We start from the raw sequence: 12,750 nt of genomic DNA, 5'->3' as shown, positions 1-12,750 counted from the left end.
TCGTTTAAATCTTTCATATCCTCTTATATGTTATAAAAAGGGAAGTGCCTTTCCTGCCAGTGTGTTTGCACATTCATCACAACATTAACAAGAGAAAAAAGTGCACTGGTTTGTTCTTCCACTGCAAGGCGGCGCTTTCGCAGAAATTGCACTTGATGTGAAATGCTTTTGGCTTGCTTTTGTACTGCACTTCGACATGCTGTTTTAGCTTTCAAGCTCATTTACAGCAATTCTGAATCTTAATAGAAGTTTTATTCATTTTTTTTAAACTCCGCAAAGTGCCTCAACTGTGTTTTTTTCTTTTGCTGTAATTATGGAACTATTTGTAAAATGTGAAACGTACACCAGCTAGTCTTAATTGTCCTGTGAATGTGTTTGTTGGCTGGGGCCACAGTTCTGTCTGTGTTACCATTGGAATTTTTGGCTTGATTTTCTTTCTTTTCTTTTCTTTTTTTTTTTGCTCTTGATGCACTGAACGCTTTGAAGACTGTGTGCTGCGTGAGTGGTGTCTGTGAAACACATGGGTGTTCAGTCCTGCTAAGAGAGAGAGAGAGAGAGAGAGAGAGAGAGAGAAGGACACATGTTTGCTCTGGGATGCTTGTGCTAAATCTGCTGCTCTGCGCTGGATAGCAAAGTCAGCAGTGACAAAAGGAAGCGGCAAGCACAATGGCCAGCTATTTTACACTGGTTAAAGGAGATTTCACCTCTGACTCTTTTGTTTATTGTTTCATTTTGGTCTGTTTTTGGTTTTCATTTTAGTTTTTTGTTTTTCAGTTTAGTTTCTTTCATTTCGTTGTTTCGTTTTTGTTATGATTCGATTAGTTTTTGTTTTTTTTTAATTAATTTCTTTTTTTTATTTTAATTATTTAGTTCTGTCTTTTAATTTAGTTCTTTTATTTGTTTTGTTTTTCTGCTTTATTTTGTTTTGTTTCGATTTCCTTTTTTGTTGTTTTTATTTTATTTAGTTTTTTTTTCATTTCATTTTGTTTGCTTAATTTTGATTAGCTGTTTTTCTGTTTCGTTTTCATGTTATTTGGCTTTTGATTCAATTTTGGTTTGATTTGTTTTGTTTATTTTAATAGAATTCTTTTTTTTATTTCATTTTTATTTTTTTTTTTTCAAAACAACTATTTTGTTTTGTTATGCAATTTTTTTCTTTTTTATTTGGTTTTCTGCTTTATTAAGTTTTCTTTTGTTTCAGTTTAGTTTTTTTGTTTTTCAGTTTTGTTTCTTTCATTGTTCTGTTTATTTTTGATTCGATTTGTTTTTTTTTTTATTGTTTTAATTTTTGGTTTGGTTTCCCTTTTGTTTTTGTTTTTAATTTCATTTCATTTTTCATTTTAATTATTTAGTTCTGACTTTCCATTTTGTTTGTTTTATTTGTTTTGTTTTCCGTTTAGTTTATTTTCATTTTTCTTTTTTGTTTTTTTTTTGTTTTTCATTTCATTTTGTTTAATTTTGATTGTTCACATTCAGTTTTTTGTTTGTTTCGTTACTCTCCCTCATGGAAGCTTGTTTCTCCTGTGGAGTGAAATAAAATTTGAAAGATAACTGCTATAATTTAAATGATAATTGCAAAATATGACATGGAACGTTGTGATACACAAGTTGACAGTCTTAAAAAAGACTTGTGAGTTGGTATCTTGCAGTTTTGAGTTATGAATTTTTTAGCTATTATTTTACCGTTCTGAAAGTCAATTCTGTTGGAAATAAAGTAAATTGTTCTCAAGTTGTATATGATTTCTAAATATTTACTCACAAGAAATGGTGCCTGAATTGAAAAAACGAACAAACTGTGGGATCATGAAATCAGAATTGTGGGGGGAGCAGAGAAAACAAAAGTCAAAATTATAATTCTGCAAAATCAAACCTTCATTTAGCAATTTATAGAAAAAAATTTAAAGTTGGGAAAAAAAGCTTAAAAACGAATTTTAAAGAGTGGGTATTCTAAGGAAACTCAATACATGTTTCATCAAAGTTAATTAATTAAATGTTATTTCATTTACGCGATATAAGCTCGGCATATAAAGCCATAAAGAATTGGGAGGGGAAAAAGTCAGAATTGAGTAGTAAAGTGGCATAATTGGCCTTTTATTTTTATTACGTGTCCCATGGTGGAAAAGGACTTCTAATCTTGTGGTGTTCTTAATCTTTATGACTTTTTATGACTTTCTTCAGCTGAACACAAAACATTTTACTGATTCCTTTTTGTTTTTGAAACCGCAATAAATGAAGATTGAATCTTTCAAGCTTCTACAAGGACACAAAAGAAGTTTCCAGACAACTTGCTATCTACATTTAAAATCTGTAAACAACAAACATTGTCTAGGTGACAAACTAATATTTATCATGTTGTTTAGTGAAAATCTTTACCTCTAGTGAACTTTTACATGCTGTGACCAGAACACAGAGTCATTTTGATTCATTAATGACTCAGTCAGGCTTTGTAAAACACATTTTTCATGGAATCATTCATGATGAATTACAGCTTTTGCACTCAAAGCTAATTTATTACTTCATAAAACTTATTAAAATGTTTAATAATAACAATAACAATAATAGAGTACAGAGTCTGAGGATCACTTTGTGCTTTTCCTAAAGCTTCATTTTAACTCCAAGAATGAGATTGACCAGAACAAATCTTTTAATCTCATCAAAGAAAGTCAAAAAGTGAGTGAATGATGACATAATTTTCATTTCCTTTAGGCCAGACAGCATACTTATTTTTACATGTTATCAGCATATTTACCAACATTAAAAATTACTTCTGCTTGTTCAAACTACTTATTTAAAATTAGTTGAATTTGAGAGGAGACAGCTTAATTATCTATATTCAATCCACTTAGATGTGTAAAAATGATTTAAGTTGACTCAATCAAGTTATGTGGGGACAACTTGAAGGAATTGTATGGAACCCAGTGTTTTTTACAGTTTGGACATTAGAAGGTTTTCTAAACCTTTGTCTAATCTGCAAATGAGGCATTGTCCATTAAGTATGTGCTAATTTCTAGCATAAACATCTAAGCACTGGATGAAGTCACATTTACAATTGATTCATTTTTGCCATATTAAGACTGACTCTGATTCTAGATCTTTTTATTACAAACTCAAATATTGAGAAAATGTAGCAAACAGCCTAAAAAAGGACAGTTTTCTTCACTGACATAATATATATTCATATCTATGAAGAACTATATGTAAGAATATAGGTAAGGACTAGTTCTGATTACTAGTTTGAAGGTAAAGTATGGTCAGTTTTCTGACAGTATTATCTTTTAAATGCTGCATTATCATGAAAACCATGACTGATTAGTGATTTTCTTAAACCTTAATAAATTCTAAAACATTGTTATTAGCTAACTGCAAAAGGTTACATTGCATGTTTATATAGACAGTTGAGAAATATAGTTTTATATATAGGCCAACAGCTAAATATGTTGTACTCCTTCTATTTAAAGTGTGAGCTGCACAATATTGAAATAATCACAAATCAAACTGCAGTCAGAAAGATCACAATTCGATATTTTCATCAAAAACTTTTCATAATGCAAAATCGAACAAAAAGTGCTTATTGAGAGCTTAAATAATGTGTCGGTGCTCTTTGGGAAAGGGATTCATCAGAAAAAAACTGCAAAAATCAGTCAAGGCAACCAAACAGTCACCCTGTTTTTCTGATTATGGCAATTCTTGGCTGAAACGTGTAGGCACAGTTTAAAGGATTAGCCATGTCAATAAAGGCTTTTCAATGTTTTTTTCCACATTTGTTGAGTGCCCTGGACTACATTTTGCTCTTTACTCTTTTATATAATACAATAAATGTTCATACTCTTAAATCTCTAGTTAGAACTGCTAAAGTGGAGATGAAAAGAAAAGGAAATTCTTAAGTACAATAAAAGAAACGCTTAAAAGTGTATTTTGGATGCTTGCTGTACAAGGCTGAAAGACATTTAGGCCAAACTTAAGAATTGGGATAATTCGGCTCATTTTACATAAGTAGTTTAAACAAGCAGTAAAAATGTTTGGGTGTTTTTGAGTGTATACAGTTGAATTCAGAATTATTAATTATGAATTTTTTTCTTTTTTAAATATTTCCCAAATGATGTTTGACAGAGCAAGAAACTTTTTACAGTATGTCTGATAATATTTTTTTCTTCTAGAGAAAGTCTTATTTGTTTTATTTCGGCTAGAATAAAAGCAGTTTTTAATTTTTTAAACACAATTTTAAGGTCAAAATTATTAGCCCCTTTGAGCTATTTTTTTAAATAGTCTTCAGAACAAACCATCGTTATACAAGAACTTGCCTAATTACCCTAACCTGCCTTGTTAATTAACCTTTTCAAGCCTCAAATGTCACTTTAAGCTGTATAGAAGTGTCTTGAAAAACATCTAGTAAAATATTATTTACTGTCATCATGACAAAGACAAAATAAATCAGTTATTAGAAATGAGTTATTAAAACTAATATGTTTAGAAATGTGTTAAAGAAATCTTCTCTCTGTTTAACAGAAATTGGGGGGTAAAATAAACAGGGGGCCTAATGATTTATGAGGGCTAATAATTCAGACATCAACTGTATGTATATTTTTAATTGTCTAATAAGAACTGCTAGAGTTTTTTGGATGTTTTCTTTAAAAAAAATGAAAGCCTCATAAATTGATCGGTCTTGAAAGTAAATTATAATACTCATAGTTCAAACACTGCCTCTGCAAACATTACTGTAAGTTTGTGTTCTTTAGCAAATTTTGTATCATTTGAAAGTGAAAACTTAAGCCCTGACAGATGATCACTTCTCAATTCTTGTTATGCAAGTTATGAACCGGTCATTGAATTGTTCATCTTCAGCTTTGTGAGTGATGTGCTTGTGTAAATGTATATTGGTTTTTCTGATTGAATGTGTTTGTATGATTTGTAAGAACTTAGGTTTTTTCATCAATTCTATTGTTTCATAATTTTCAATGCAACTGCTCTGGCTACAATTCTGCTTTTGGCAAATGTCATCTGTGAGAATGTTTTGGGTTTTTGTTTTTGTCTTCATATTGTTGAAAAGTGTCCTTGATGTCTGGAATGGTGTTATTGGAATTAAACATTATTATTATTATTATTATTATTATTATTATTATTATTATTATTATTATTAATGATGTTTTTATTGTTCAGACAGTACACTGTACAACCCTATAAGTTAAGTTGGCTCCAACAGAGAATTAAAAAAGAGAAAATATCCAGTGAGCATCAGTTCTGTGGGCGCAAATGCCTTGTTGATGCCAGAGGTCAGAGGAGAATGGCCAGACTGGTTGAGATGATAGAAGTGCAACAGTTACTCAAAAAAACACTCGTTACAACCGAGGTATGCAGGAGTGCATCTCTGAACGCACATCGAACCTTGAGGCGGATGGGCTACAGCAGCAGAAGACCACACAGAGTGCCACTCCTGTCAGCTAAGAACAGGAAATTCAGGCTATAATTCACACAGGCTCACCAAAATTAGACAATAGAATAAAAAACGTTGCCTGGTCTGATGAGTCTTGATTTCTGCTGCAACATTTGGATGGTAGAGTCAGAATTTGGCATCAACAGTATGAAAGCATGGATCCATCCTGCCTTGTATCAATAGGTTTAGGCTGGTGGTGTAATGGTGTGGATACATTAGTACCAATTAAGCATTGTGCCAATGCCACAGCCTACCTAAATATTGTTGTTGACCATGTCCATCCCTTTTTGCCCACAGTGTATACATTTTCTGATTTTTACTTCCAGCAGGATAACGTGCCATGTCATGTCAAGTGTGAATCATCACAGACTGGGTTCTTGAACGACAATGAATTCACATAACTCAGTTTAACTAAATTACTTTTGATTATTTTATTCAAATTGTATTTTTTATTCATTCATTCATGCATATATAGTTACTTTAAATACTTTCCTTTTTTAACATTAATTAATTAAAAGTGTTTATATTAATTTTTTATTTGAGTTATTTTGATACGTAAACTTAAATGAAATGAGAAGTGTTACTTTGGCAAATAGCTGAACGACAGTAAATTTGTTTTATATTGTTTTATTTTATTTTATTAAAAGTGACAATCTATTTGTTATGAGTGGCATTTTATTTATTTTAAGTATCTTTTGATGTATTTCAAAAGGCATTTTAATTTAATTTTATTTTATTTTACTTTATTTTAGATCTATTTTATTCATTATGAATGGCATTTTATTCATTTTATTTTATTCCCTTTGCAATAATCTACCAAAATTAGTAAACTTCATTCAAAACCATAAAACCCTAAAGATCCTATCACTAACAATCCTCCATCTCTTTTCATTCCAGTCTATCCAAAAATCCTCAAATGCCGTCTGTGTATTCTTTAATAAATCAGCCCTGCACCATCTCCGCCTTTTATCCCTGTCCTCCTCCAGTCCTGACGTGTTAAACCCTATTAGAGTTGAAGAGGTCACAGTTACACCACATTTATCTGAAGCAGTTTTCCTTTGATCCCCCAATGGGACGAGCATCCTGTCGACCGACCCATAAACACCCTGAGGGGCGCGTTTGATTGGAGAGGGGGGTGTAGGTTTGACTCTGGAATGTGCCTCTTCCAGTCTCTGCATGCTGCGGGACAGAGAGGAGATGAGCTGCTCTGGTTATGGGGGGCAATTCAGATCTGCCTGGATAACAATAGGAGGAGGGCTCGACACTTCACCCCTCCAAAAGAAGAAAAGTCCTGACAATCACTTGCTGTCTGAGTCGTTCCTAAAGCACAACAACCTGTAAACAAGCCGGACCCCCTCATCCTGTCTCTGCATTGTGGGCTCTTCATGCTGTCAGAGCTTTATGATGGCTTTACTGTGATCTGCAAATTCACACTGTGGTAACAGCTTGCAGACCATCTCTGAGGGGTTTGTTTTCTCATTTCGGAAATTCACTAACTCCTAAGCTTATGCTGACCACTTCAGTTACTTTGAAAGTTACCTCCAATAAGTAATTAATGACCAGTGTTGGGGGTAACACATTACAAGTAATGAGAGTTATGTAATAATATTACTTTTCAAGGCAACAAGTAACACATTACAATAAAACATTAAGTAATAATATTTGAGTGACTTTTTTTTTTAAATGGAACTTGTTACTTTTTAGATTAATTAATGCAATTAAAAAATTATTTTGCATAATTAAAATTAGTATAATCACATTGAATCACACACAATAAGAAAATGAGCTCCCAACAGGGAACAGACAAAAACTAAGATGGCAGAGCCTTACATTTCTGGGATGGAAGCATTCTTATTTTTTTGAACACATGGGAGAAAAGGGGATTGTCTCAATGGACAATGATTTTACTGAACTGGTTAGACAAAAATACACGGGTACCAAACACATTGCTTTCAACTTTCATTAATCCATATATACGGCATGTATAGTGTCAGGATGTTTTCAGAAGGTAACATTAGGCTAATCTTTTTTCATTAGTTTTAAAGGTAAATGGAGGTGTAGGTTATACAGTATGTCGTTAAGTGCAGAGCTCCTCTATTTAAAAAGAAAAATACTTTGCAAGTTCTGAAAGAGATCAAGCCTCAGGCAGGTATGAAAAAGTAACTGAAAAGTAACTCAATATTATAATGCATTACTTTCTAAACTAACTTTTTTCCAACACTGTTAATTACTGATTACTAATTAAACTATTAAACATGTAAACTACTTTTCTATGATGTAAAAAATACTGTAAAATTTACAGTAACTTACTAGCAATTTAGGTTGCTAGTAAGATTAAATGTACAAGCGCACTGTAAATTTTACAGTGAATTTTTAATTATTATCAATATAAATTGCCAGTGAGTAACTGTAAATAGTACAGTGAATTGTAATTAATAGTTTACAATGTGCTTGTAAATTTACAGTCATACTAGTAACCAAAATTGGCAGTTAGTGTAAAATTTGAGGTAAATTGTAACTGTTAATTTACAGTGTGCTTGTAAATTTAGTATTACTGGTAACCAAAATTGCCAGTTACTGTAAATTGTACAGAATCTTTTTAACATGTTGATGGATACATAAAAATCTTAACACATAAACAATGAATTTAAACTATTTTGAGCCTCCTGTTTACTTGCTAATCAAAAACGACCCATGCACCATTTAAGCACCAGAAGAAAAAAATATTACCCCTTTATCTTAATGTTTGGTCATTTTTTCTAATATTACTCCAACATTCTTATCATGATGAGTTAAAAATGAATAAAAATGAAGCGTTTTCTATTTTCATAAGGCTGTACAAATTTAGGGTACAAGGGATGTCTTAGGGGTCAGTTATAAAACTATTTTACACCATAAAAACTACAGGCACACAATCTACTGCTTTAACTTATATAAATACTGTCCTGCTAAAAACTTAAGTTGGCGGTAAGTTGGCGGTTTAATCTGGCGGTTTAATCTGCTGTGGCGAGCCTGTATTTAAAAAAGCGACTAAGCCGAAAAGAAAATGACTGAATGTTTAGACTAACAACAGATTAATCAATCTTTTTCTTTTGTATGATAGCACATATTGACCAGGCATACTTCTTCTTTTTTACTGTGTTGCATACTTTTTAGAAGGAACTGCTGACTACTGACAAGAGAGAAATAGCAGAATAAGAATAAATATAGAGCACAGTTTGTACCAGACTGCTGTGTAATACGAAGTCTAGACATGCCAGAAGAAGCATGATTCTTGTAGAAGTTGTTAAATATATTAAAGATGCACTTTAACTTTTCAGTTCTGTTATGCAAAGAAGAGTTGCAGAAAAGAGGAAGTATGTCTGGGAGCATCACTCAAAGGACTGCAGAATGACTGATAAGTAACATTACACCAAAACTCCACCTGTTAATATTAGTTGTGTATGTATGCTGGAGTCAGGGAAATGTATGTTAGTTGCGAAGCTCTTAAATGTAATTCTTGTATTGATTGCATTGGGATAATGTAACCCAGAGGTCTGTCATCAAATTATTTAATTGGATCTAATAAATTACTAATAATTTTGGCATTGATTAAAACGCTCTCCATACCTTTTCTTATTGAAAACGCTTGGAATTGGCTTGATATTCCAACAACTGTTAGCCCAAATTTTGCCTTGTTTTAGACGGGACATCTGTTTGGACATCTATAGATGTCCTTTAAACACAAATAACATCTAAGCGACACATTTCATTCTTTAGGAATACAGTAGTCCATCTGCTCCATTGCAAAAGGTCACTGAAAAGCATGTTAACAGTAGGTTCCAAAAATTCAGTCAGTGAGAGACAGATTCAGCATCAGAATGACATCTTCATTCTGAGTCCATCCTGAGGACTTTGTCCACATGGAAGGCAATGGAAAAAACCTCTGGTTTGACAGATACAGACTTGACAGCACTCCAGTGCGTCTGTATCATCTCGGCAGATTCTGACTTATATTTTTAACAATTAATACAGAACTTGGTCATATGTTTCACAATTAGTTTGATAGAAATGTTTGCATAAAGAATGCATGAGATTTAACTAATTGTGTCTAACATCTCTAAATACTTTAATGTTCAACAAAAAGTGATTTATTCTGAAAAATGGGTTTTGGTCACCAGGTATTCAGTTATAAGAATGAGAAATCAATTAAATTTATGGCTAAAAGAAAGCAGGCAGAAGTTCACCTTTAAAAATGGAATAGACTGTAAACGATATTTCAAACTTTTATGGTAAAATACCATACTTAATTTATAGTGTTAACAATTCAATATCTGGTAATGTGGTGGTGCAGTAGATGGTACTGTCGCCTTACAGCAAAAAGGTCTCTGGTTCGAGCCTCGGCTGGGTCAGTTGGCATGTCTTTGGAGTTTACATGTTCTCCCCATGTTCGTGTGGGTTTCCTTTGAGTGCTCTGGTTTCCCTCATAAGTCCAAAGACATGTGGTACAGGTGAATTGGGTAAGCTAAATTGCCCGTAGTGTATGTGTGTGAATGAGAACCCAGATTAATAAAGGGACTGAAAAAGAAAATGGATGAATGAATGAAATCAATGTCTTAAACATTACTAACATCTACACATTATACCTTTGTTAGAAAGACAAAAACCCAACCAAAATCATTTGATGATTAGAAAGTCATGTGGTGAACCAGTTTTCATCACTTAACAGTTTATACACAAGCAGAGAAACATACTTATAAATAGAGTAGAGTAGAATAGAGTAGTGTCATTTATACAACTAGTAAACACTATCATGGTAACACTCATAAAACTAAAGTTGAACAACAACAAAAAGAAAAGTTCTTTATCAACATTAGATGTAACATAAGCCTCTAATGTGCATAACTAAGAAAAAAAATCCCACAAAAACTTCTGTGAAAGTCACTTTACAATTATTCACTGTATATATTGAGGAAACCACTTTTGTCCACAGTGTTCGACCGAATCTCAAAACACAATGTGGTCCAATCAGCAGTAAAGGGCATCTCTAGTTAGTTTGGTGGAGATATCGAAAGTTCTATTTGGGTTATGTTTGTTTGGGGGCTTTCAAATATCAACATTGTTTAGCAAAATTTACTTAATCCACCTTTGAATGCTCATGTTGATGAACAGCTCAGATTTTGATTGCATTGAATGTGAGCTATTAACAAAATGATAGGTGAACGACCCTTAACCACAACACAATTGTTTTGTTTGTTTGGGACTTTCAAGCCAAGAATAATAGCAATTAGTGTTCACACCAAAGTACACACAAATTTTTGTGTCAAAGTACATTGTTGACAAGTAAGATATACAGTTAGACTGTCAGTTGCATTAGTTCACTGTCTTTCATGACTCTCGTTCTCCTGTGGCCTCAAGGCATGGTACAATTTCAACTGGATGTGCAAATCTTGTAGCAAGTAGCCTTGTATACCTTCTGAAAACTTTTATAAATGCTTATTTATTCATTATTAAGCTTAAACTTGCCTCTATATGAAAACCAAAAAAAAAAAACATCTTGTAATTGCTTTTACAGAAAATTTAATTTGCATTTGATTCCATATTTAGAATAGAGATACATAAATTAACAAACCAGTACTTGTAAATTTAGCCTAAATGAATTTGTCACTAAATACCTTTTCACACTTAAAGTTAACTGTGGGTCATTCTAAGTCCCTTGTTTTTCATTTTCAATGTTTATTTTTACCCAGTGCTAAAAACGATGTTACTACAATAACTACTACAAAGGTATATATATATATATATATATATATGTATGTATATATATATATATATATATATATATATATATATATATATATATATATATATATATATATATATATATATATATATATACACAGTTGAAGTCAGAATTATTTGCCCCTTTACATTTTTTTTTAAATTCCCCAATTGATGTTTAACAAAGCAAGAGAATTTTCACACTATATGTCTGATTTTATTTTTCTTCTGGAGAAAGTTTTATTTATTTTATTTCAGCTGGAATAAGAGCAGTTTTTACAATTTTCAAAACCATTTTAAGGTTAAAATGATTAGCCCCTTTAAGCTATATTTTTGATTGCTACAGAGCAAACCATCGTTATATCCTACTATAACTTGCCTAATTGCCCTAGCTAACTTAATTAGTTAAGCCTTTAAATGTCACTTTAAGCTGTATAGAAGTGTCTTAAAAATATATAGTAAAACATTATTTACTGTCATCACGGCAAAGATAAAATGAATCCGTTTTTAGAAATGAGTTATTACAACTTTTACATTTAGAAATGTGATTAAAAAAACTCTTTGTTAAACAGAAATTGGAGGGAAAAAACGGTAGCTAATAATTCAGGGGGGCAAGTAATTCTGACTTCAAATATCAGTTTTTAATAGACTGGTTTATACCTGCAGGGTGCCTAACAAGGGGGAACTGAAATGGTAGTTTTAAGGTCAATATAAAAATCGTACAAAAACCTACAGCACACTGTTAGCAAAGATAAAGAAAGAACAAGGACATCTTCAGTGAAGAAGTTCTCTTGAGGCTATTCTAGTTAAGTTGCGTCAGAGTTTCAGTCATTAAGACCTAATGACATTAAGAAAGAGAAAAAAGCGAAACGAATCGTGGACGAATTGACTGAACACCGTCTCTTCTTTACTCTTGCCCTTGTTTCTTCTCGGTGATTCTTTGAAGCGCCGTGATCATTGAATGTGAGGGAAGTCTCCATTTGTTGCTCTCTGAAGTCTCTGGACCTCATGCTGAGTTTTACGACGTTCTCTCAAACCCCCTCAGATCTGAAAAGTTTAGCTTGAATCTCTTTTTATCACAGCCTCAGCTGTCTAAAGCTCAGACGTGGGTTTTTTAATCCGTGCCAGCGTTTGCAATTCAGAATTTCAAAAATTTAGGCTATCATTAATGGTCTATTTTTTCACACTGTAAATCAAGACAACACATATTTTTATGTTGCTTTAACCTATTTTAACTCTGATTTAAACATTTTTTTAAGTTATACAAAGTTTAACTTAATTTGTACCGTTTGATTGATGTTGAGATGACTAGAAAAGCTCATTTGATTTCACAAAAAAAAAGTTCTGCAAGTTTTTTACAGTGCAGAAAAAAATAACAATTTATTAACAAAACTAATTCATACAAAATGCAAATAAACAAATAGTCAAACTATTTGTGTAATGTTGATCAATGATTAGGCTTTATAGACATGCAATATATAGCCTAAAAAACGTTTGATCTAACAGTTTTCTCCATCCCGCGCCCCTCTGTCCAATCACCGAGCTGCTGTGCGAGTTTG

This window comes from Danio rerio, chromosome 16 (assembly GCF_049306965.1).
Source record: "Danio rerio strain Tuebingen ecotype United States chromosome 16, GRCz12tu, whole genome shotgun sequence".
NCBI lineage: Eukaryota > Metazoa > Chordata > Actinopteri > Cypriniformes > Danionidae > Danio > Danio rerio.
Note: the sequence above shows the minus strand (reverse complement) of the source record.